The 9,585-nt window shown below is 39.9% G+C and overlaps 2 pseudogenes; one reads left to right on the top strand and one right to left on the bottom strand.

The window, feature by feature from the left end:
- LOC100949068 overlaps positions 1 to 350 on the bottom strand; it is an 8,198-nt pseudogene extending 7,848 nt beyond the window's left edge.
- A 302-nt stretch (positions 351 to 652) lies between these two features.
- Positions 653 to 8,977, top strand: LOC100949389 (annotated as a pseudogene).
- The last annotated feature ends 608 nt before the right edge of the window (positions 8,978 to 9,585 follow it).

A 9,585-nucleotide genomic window follows, 5' to 3' on the forward strand; every position in this document is an offset into this window, starting at 1 on the left:
GCCTCCAGGTTGAGGCGGTTAGGGAACTTGAATGTGTAACCATCTGGCAGCTTGACAGTCAGGTCGGCCTGGTCAAAGCTGATGCACACTTCCACAACACTTCCAGGCTGGAAGGGAAAGGCAGCCTCCCACTGCTCAGCCTCCCAGGCCCGGCCGTCCTTGCTGTTGCACACGATAGTATTGGCATCCCCGTGGGCATCAAAGCGGGGGTTGAAATGCAGGCACAGGTTGTTGCTGTCTTTGCCCAGGTTCAGCACAAAGCTCTTGGCTTCAGGGGCCACCTCTCCCTGTACTCTGAGGCACTCCCCAGGTTTGAGATTCAGGTTGCTGGCGACCAGACCACAAGCCATGATTGAAGCAGGATGTTCGGGAACTGGTGCACCAGCCATCTGAAGACTCCCAAGAAAAATATTTTCCATCTCCATCCATGTAAACATGAAGGAGGTAAAATCTCCATCTTGCTTTATGGCTGCATAGTATTCCATGGTGTACATATACCACACTTTATTAATCCATTAGTGGGTGGATGGGCACTTGGGCTTCTTCCATGATTTAGCAATTATGAATTGGGCTGCAATAAACATTCTAGTACAAATGTTTTTGTTGTAATGTGATTTTTGGTCTTCTGGATATATACCTAATAGAGGCTGGTATGGTTTTTGAAAATCAAGAAGTCCAAGTTATTGGTGGCAAAGATGTTTCTCTGTTTCTCTTCAGAGCTTTGGGGAAATTTTTATATTGTAAAAGAGTATCTTTAACAGAATTAGGCTCACCTCAGCTGCCTTCCCATTTATCTGAATGTGAACAGGATACTTTACTTATTCAACCTGAGGAAGTAATAGCAATGTGACACATGCCAGGAGTTTTGTAATTTTTATCTTCACTTTGGGTGGCACTTGTGGCTCAGTGAGTAGGACGCCAACCCTGTATACTAGTGAGTAGGATGCCGACCTTTTATACTAGGATGGTGGGTTCAAAACTGGCCCCAGCCAAACTGCACCAAAATGTAGTCAGGCATTGTGGTGGGTATCTGTAGTCCCAACTACTCGGGAGGCTGAAGCAAGATAATCACCTAAGCCTTGGAGCTGGAGGTTGCTGTGAACTGTGAAACCTCAGCATTCTACAGAGGGCAACAAAGTAAGAATCTGTCTCAAAAAAAAAAAAAAAAGAAAGTTATATCTTCACCAAAATTCCGTAGATTTCTTCATGGACGTTGATGATATTGTGAGAGCCATTGTATTTCTAAGTTTTGAAGATATCCTCAGTGGTGAATGGAATACATGCTCTTTACTCAGGGAATACAGACCTCTTGTATACCTCTTGTATATATACAAGAGGTCTGATACATTTCATCAAAGCCCGAGGATTTGCTCATTGCCAAATTGCAGGATGTAGTTTTTGACATTTTCACAAACCCCAGTGTTTATTTTTTTATTAAATTATAGCAGTGTAAATTAATACTATCATGGGGTACAGTGTACTGTTTCTGTATACAGTTTGAAATACTTTCATCCAACTGGTTAACATAGCCTTCATGTCTTTTTCTTAGTTATTGTGTTAAGACATTTATATTCTACACTTAGAGAGATTCACATGTACCCTTATAGGATGAATCATAGGCATGATCCCACCAATGTCCCTCCCTCCACACACTCTCCTCCTTCCCCGCCCCTCCCTCTCCCCTCTTCCCATATTCCTGGGCTAAAATTGGGTTACAACTTTCCTATAAAAGCTATAAATTGGTTTCATAGTAGGACTGAGTACATTGGATACTTTTTCTTCCATTCTTGGGATACTTTGCTAAGAAGAATCGTTTCCAGCTCCATCCATGTAAACACGAAGGAGGTAAATTCTCCATCTTTCTTGATGGCTGCATAGTATTCCATGGTGTACATATACAACAATTTATTGATCCATTCATGGATCGATGGGCTCTTGGGCTTCTTCCATGACCTAGCAAATATGAATTGGGCTGCAATGAACATTCTGATACAAATATCTTTATTGTAGTGTGATTTTTGGTCTTCTGGATATATACCTAGTAGAGGAATTATAGGATCAAATGTCAGGTCTATTTTTAGTTCTCTGAGTGTTCTCCAGATGTCTTTCCAAAAGGAACACATTAGTTTGCAATCCCACCAGCAGTGTAGAAATGTTCCCTTTTCTCCACAACCCCGCCGGCATCTGTGATTTTGGGACTTTGTGATATGGGCCAATCTTCCTGGTGTTAGATGATATTTCAAAGTACTTTTGATTTGCATTTCTATGATGATTAAGGACAGTGAGCATTTTTTTCATTTATTTGTAGGCCATGTGCCTGTCTTCCTCAGAGAAGATTCTCTTCAAGTCCCTTGCCCACCCTGAGAGGGGATCACTTGTTCTCTTCTTGCTAATACATTTGCATTCTCTGTGGATTCTGGTTATTAAACCTTTGTTGGAGACATAACCAGAAAATATCTTCTCCCATTCTGAGGGCTGTCTACTTGCTTTACTTACTGTTTTCTTGGCTGTTCAGAAGCTTTTGAGTTTGATGAGGTCTCAGTAGTGTATTTTTGATGTTGCTTCAATTACCTGGGGGGTCCTCTTCATAAAATTTTCACCCAGGCCAATTTCGTCAAGTGTTTTCCTTATACTTTCTTTTAGTACTTTTATAGTTTCATGTCTTAAGTTTAAATCTTTAATCCAGTGAGAGTGAATCTTTGTTAGTGGTGAAAGGTGGATCCAGTGGATCCAGTTTCAGTCTTCTGCAGGTCACCAGCCAGTTCTCCCAGCACCATTTGTTAAATAGGGAATCTTTTTCCCACTAGATATTTTTAATTGGCTTGTCAAAGATCAGATAACAGTAAGTAGCTGGGTTCATCTCTTGGTTCTCTATTCTATTCCATACATCTATGTCCCTATTTTTGTGACAATACCATGCTGTTTTGATCACTATCAATTTATAGTATTGTCTGATGTCTGGTAGCGTTCGTGATTCCTCCTCCTTTGATTTTATTTCTGAGTAATGTCTTGGCTATTCAAGGTTTTTTTCTGATTCCATATGTAATGAAGTATTATTTTTTCAAATCTTTAAAATATGACAATGGAACTTTAATTGGGATTGCATTAAAATTATATATTGCTTTGGGTAGTATGGATATTTTATCAATGTTGATTCTTCCCAGTCATGAGAATGGTATGTTTTTCCATACCATTTCTAACATTTTCAGCTATTTCTTTTCTTAGAGTTTCATAGTTTTTTTTATAAAGGTCTTTCACATCCTTTGTTAGGTAAACTCCCAGATATTTCATCTTCTTTGGCTCTACTGTAAATGGAATAGAGTTCTTGACTATTTTTTAAGTTTTACTGTTATTAGCATATGTAAAGGCTACCTATTTATGAGTGTTGATTTTGTAACCCTAGACACTGCTATATTCTTTGATCACTTCTAAGAGTTTTGTAGTAGAATCCCTGGTATTTTCCAGGTATACAATCATGTCATCTGTGAAGAGTGAAAGTTTAATCTCTTCTGATCCTATATGGATACCCTTGATTGCGTTTTCTTCCCTAATTGTGATGGCTAAAACTTCCATTACAATGTTAAAGAGCAATGGGGACAATAGAAAACTTTGCCTAGTATCTGATCTGAGTGAAATGGTTTCATTTTAACTCCATTCAGTATGATATTGGCTGTGGGTTTGCTGTAGATGTCCTCATTCATTTTGAGAAATGTACCTTTTATGCCAATTTTCTTAAGTGTTCTGATCATGAAAGGATGCTGGATATTATCAAAAGTTTTTCTGTATCAATTGAAAGAATCATATGGTCTTTGTTTTTTAATTTGTTTATGTGGTGAATTACATTTGTAGATTTACATATGTTGAACCTGCCTTCAGATCCTGGGGTGAAACCCACTTGGTCGTGGTGTATAATTTGTTTGATGTGTTCCTGGATTCTGTTAGGATCTTGTTGAATATTTTTGCATCAATATTCATTAATGTTCGTGGTCTATAATTTTCTTTCTTTGTTCGGTCTTTTCCTGGTTTGGGGATCAAGGTGCTGTTTGCTTCATAGAATGTGTTGGTATTTCGTCTTTTTCCATATCTTGGAAAACGTTAAGTAGTATAGGTATTACTTCCTTTTTAAAGGTTTAGTAGAATTCTGACGTGAAGCCATCTGGCCCCAGGATTTTCTTTTTAGGGAGATGTTGTATAGTTGATGCTATTTCAAAACTTGATATAGGCTTGTTCAGTATTTCCACTTCCTTCTGGCTGAATCTTGGAAGGTGGCATGGTCCCCAGTATTGGTCAATTTCCTTCAGATTATCTTATTTCTGAGAATAAAGTTTCTTGTAATATTCATTAAGGATTGTTTGAATTTCTAAGGGGTCTGTTGTTATTTCATCTTTACCATTTCTGATTGATGAAATTAGAGATTTTACTCTTTTTTTTTTTCTTGGTTAGGTTGGCCAAAGGTCTGTCTTATTGACCTTTTCAAAGAACCAACTTTTTGATGCATTGATCTGTTGTATAATTCTTTTGTTTTCAATTTCATTTAATTCTCTAATTTTGGTTATTTCTTTTCTTCTGCTGGGTTTGGGATTGGAGTCTTCTTCCTTTTCCAGTTGCTTGAGATGTACCATTAAGTTGTTAACTTCCTCTCTTTTAGTTTTCTTGAGGAAGGCTTGCAGTGCTATATATTTCCCTCTTAGGACTGCCTTTGCAGTATCTCAGAGTTTCGGTAACTCGTATCTTCATTATCATATGGTTCCAAAAATTTGGTAATTTCCATCTTGATATCATCTCTGACCCACCTATCATTCAGCATAATTTTATTTAGCTTCCATGTTTTTGTATGAATCTGCAGATTCCTGTTTTTAATCAGTTCAAATTTTATTCCATGTTGGTTTGAGAAGATGTAAGGAATAATTTCTATTCTTTTAAATTTGCTGAGCTTAGACTTGTGACCTAAAATGTGGTCTATTTTGTAGTATGTTCCATGGGCTGGTGAGAAAAATGTGTATTCAGTTTGGTTAGGATGAAATGTTCTGTAGGTGTCCATTAAATCAAAGTGCTGAATGGTTAAGTTTAAATCCAAAATGTCTTTGCTAAGCTTCTTGTTGGAGGATCTATCCAACACTGCCAAAGGAGTATTAAAATCTCTGACTATGATGGAGCTGGGAGAAATCAAGTTGCTCATGCTTATTAGAGTATCCCTTATAAACTGAGGTGCATTTTGGTTGGGTGCATAAATATTTATGATTGAAATCTCATGGTATTGAATATTACCCTTTACAAATATAAAGTGTCCATCTTTATCCCTGCTTACTTTAGTTGGTTTAAAGCCTATTGTATCTGTGAATAAAATTGCAACACTTGCTTTTTTATGCTTTCCATTTGCCTGGAATATAGATGACCACCCCTTCACTCTGAATCTATATTTGTCTTTTAAGGTAAGATGGGATTCTTGTATGCAGCAGATATTTGGCCTGAGTATTTGTATCCAGTCAGCCAGTCTGTGCCTCTTTAGAGGGCAATTTAGGCCATTCACATTGATTGAGAATATTGATAAACCTCGTATAATTTTGGATATTGAGTTTTTCAAAAGTCCAGTGGCATCTTTAATCCTTTTGCCACTGTGGAGATTGGAATTTGATTAAAATTTTCTGTGTGAGTCTACTTATGTGGTGGAGGATTGCACTGGTCGTTATGGAGGATAGGTCTGAGAATATCCTGGAGGGCTGATTTAGTCATAGCAAATTTCTTCAACATGTGAATGTCATTAAAGTATTTAATTTCTCCATCATAAATGAAACTCAGTTTAGCTGGATACAGGATCCTGGGTTGAAAGTTATTTAGTTTTAGGAGGTTAAAAGTCGATGACCACCCTCTTCTGCCCTGAAAGGTTTCAGCAGAGAGATTCGCAGTCATTCCAATATTCTTCCCCTGTAGGTTATAGTTTTCTTAAGTCTAGCTCCTTTCAGAATTTTCTCTTTCATATTAACTTTAGTGAAGTTAATTATGATGTGCCAGGGCGATGTCTTGTTCAGGTTGAGTTGTGCTGGGGTTCTGAGACTGTCTGTTATCTGAATTTCATAAACTATTGGCATGTCTAGAAAGTTCTCTTTTATACTTTCATGAAGTAGAGCCTCTGTGCTTTGTGAAGCCACTGAGTTGCCTTCAAGGAATCCTACATAGTGAATATTAGTTTTCTTATAATTATTCTAGAGCTGTCTGAGAGAGTGTTCCATTTCTTCTCTCCATTTTTTTTCATCCTTGTGTGTTTGGGCACTTTCAGAAGCTTTGTTTTCAATGTCAGAGATCCTTTCTTCTGCCTGCTCCATTCTGTTACCAAGGGATTCTACCATATTTTTCAGATCTTTGAGGGTTGCAACCTCTTGCCTCAGTGTTTCAAAATCTTTGGTCATTTTATCTTTGAAATTGTTGAATTCATGAGACATCTTTTGAATAATTTCTTGACACATCTTTTAAATAATTTCTTGACTTTCTAATTCCCTCCTTTCTTCCATTCTGTTAATCTTATTTGCTTTCCACATTCTGAACTCGATTTCTGACATCTCAGCCATCTGTTTATCGATGGGGTCTTTAATTGCATCTGCCCCATTTTTCCTTGTGGGAGTTGATATAGTCTGGTTATTCATGTTGTCTGAGTTTTTTTGCTGATTCCACTCCATGCTGGATTTACACGGTTTGGAGTCCATCCTAGAACCATTCCTCCAGTGGCTGCCACTGGATAAAAATGCCAATTTCCTCTGGCTGTCCAGAGAGATTGGTGGTGTCTGTCCAGAAAAGCCTCAGGGATGTGAGCTTTATTGTTCCCACTGTTGTGTCTGCTGCTCTTCGCCTCAGGGTACTGCTGCTCTAGTATGGATCCCTCTCAACTGACCATTCTCTCGCAATTCTTCGGCAACCTGGGCCCTGCAAGGGTGGTGGGAACAGCAGGGAATCTACCTTTCACCAGGGGAATGTGGGTCTCAAGCAAGCAAGCAGCAGGTCTCTGGTTGCCCAACACCCTGACAGAATAACGGAAGCAGCAGGGCATCCACCTGTCACCGGGGGAGCACGGGGCTCAACTATACAGATGACAATTCTCTGGTCAGCCAGTGTGGGGTGAGGGAGGCTGGAGTGGTGGGGAATCTGCCTACCACTGGGGGAGTGTGGGGCTCAAGCAAGCAGATAGCAGGTCTCTGGCTGCCCAGTGCCCAGAGAGCATTGCGGGAGCAGGGGGGAAGTTGTATGCCACTGGGGGAGCATGGAGCTGAAGCAAGCAAGCAGCAGGTCCCTGGTCACCCGGTGCCTAGCAAGAGTGGTGGCAGCAGAGGGGAAGCTCCCTGCCACAGTGGTGGAGGGGGTGAGCACAGGGTGCGGGAAGACGTGCATTTATCTGTCTCTTCTTTCAGCTCAGATGTCCTCCTTCAGCTTCATTGGTTTCTTTCTGGCCATTATCTCTTCTCTGGACTGGAGTTTTTGTTGAAAACTAGCTCCCTCCTGCCCTCATCCACTGTTCTCCCATATTCGTGTTCAATGTGACAATTGGGGTTAGGGAAAATAGCCAACCCAGAGATTTAGCATATTACAAAACACATTGACCCCAAATGAACAAATAAACAGACAAAAATATTACCAGACACACAAGTACACAAATGCACAGATAATCAGAAACAAGTAAACAAACAGACAAAAAAGTAACATACTAACAAAAACAAAACCAAAAAAATGGTAATCATAAAATGATAAAAAAGAAAAAAGAAAAGGAAAAAAGGAAAAGTAAAAGAAAAAGAAAAAACCCAACTCTATTAGACTGCTGAATGCACTCTCAGCAACTGGTCTGTAGGAAGTTGTGCTTTGCAGATGCCATTTTTGGAGTTTCACAATATGTCTGCTTCCTAACTGGCTGAATGCATAGAGCAGCAGCAGTCTCACAGGTCAAATCAGTCCTCTGGGCACTGCGCGCAGAATGGTAGTAGCCATTTGGGGAGGTGCTTGGGTCAAATCAGTTCTCCAGGGGCCTCGTGGGGGTGACCAGGAATGTGCAGAGTGGCAGCAGTCGCTCAGTGTGAATAAGTCCTCCAGTGCCTCCTCCCCTCGCTTTTCTGTCTGGACACCTAGACCCCTGACTCTCCAAACAGGGTCCAAATGGCTACCCCTTCTGGTTTCCAAATTTGGCACAGGAGTCCAGGCCTCACAACACTCTCTGCAAAACACCCAAACTCTCCACTGATTGGGAACAGCTGTCCTCTGTGGGGGATGGGTAGGTTGGTTATGTCTCAGGCCACAGGCCATTGGTTCAGCTAACGCCACTTCAGCTGCAGCACTGAGTTTTCTCTGGTGGATACCACAGCTCTGGGTCACAATTCCAGTCCAGCAATCCTCTTTGCTGCACAACCTACGTTGCCTGTCTATGGCAACATTCCATGCAGGGAAGGATCCAGCACCCCCACTCTCACCTGAAACCATGAGGAGAGTTGATCCAGAGATACATTCCCTCTGCCATCTTGTTCCGCCTCCAACCCCAGTTGTTTCTAATAAATAAAAAGTATCAGAAAATTTCTTGGCACCAAAAGCACATTTTTCTGACTTCTGCCTGCCAACTTTATGCCTTCATACTCAGCTATTATCTTACCTTGAAATGCTAACCATTCCAATGAGAAATCAAGCTCAGATTGCTTTTATCCAAGATATTGGCAGGCTTCCTCTGAAGTGACACTTTGGAAGATTGAAAATGGAAACATTGACTGACAGGGAACATGAAATGATAGACACTGACAGTGGAGATGAAGGACTTGATGGAGGACAGCATGCAGAGGAGGCTCAGGGTAACCCCACTCAAACCTCTGAATCTGAAACCTACTATCTTCCTTAGAGTCAGAATAGTGGGAGCGAACTGCCTGCCATCCATCCTCTGTCCTTCTCATCCCAAAGAGATGTAAAGGAAGAAGACATAATAATAGAAGACAATGAGAGTGATGGGACATAACCAGCCTGTTAGTTAGTTTGCTAATTCACACTATTCATTTCAGTTTTATGCAGTGGTACTTGAACAATGTTAATATAATTGTCTGAGTTACAGTTACAGATTGTTAATTTTTCACTGTTTTAATATTTCATCTTGAAGTAAATAGAAGATCAAGCAAGCCTACAAGTAATCTATAGTATTTATTTATTTCGTGAGTGGTTTAAGGACAGGAGGTCAGAGTATATGAAGTGTGTTTGAACATTATACCAAATATCACAAAAGTGAATGACTAATCCAGAATAAAAAATTTTTATTGTGGAGGGGGTTTGTAAATACAAATTATAAAATCATTTAGCATGCAATTATGAGTGTAAATAAATTTTGTGAGTTATTTACAGTTTATTGTATCAAGATTTTGAGATAATTTCTTTTTCTTTCTTTCTTTCTTTTCTTTTCTTTTTTTTTTTTTTTTAGAGACAGAGTCTCACTTTATTGCCCTCAGTAGAGTGTTACAGCATCACAGCTCACAGCAACCTCTACCCCCTGGGCCTAGGCTATTCTCTTGCCTCAGTCTCTGGAGTAGCTGGGACTATAGGCACCTGCCACAGTGCCTGGATATTTTTTTTTGC

This window comes from Otolemur garnettii, unplaced genomic scaffold (genome assembly GCF_000181295.1).
Source record: "Otolemur garnettii isolate 467f Iridium unplaced genomic scaffold, OtoGar3 scaffold00157, whole genome shotgun sequence".
In the NCBI taxonomy this organism is placed as follows: Eukaryota; Metazoa; Chordata; class Mammalia; order Primates; family Galagidae; genus Otolemur; species Otolemur garnettii.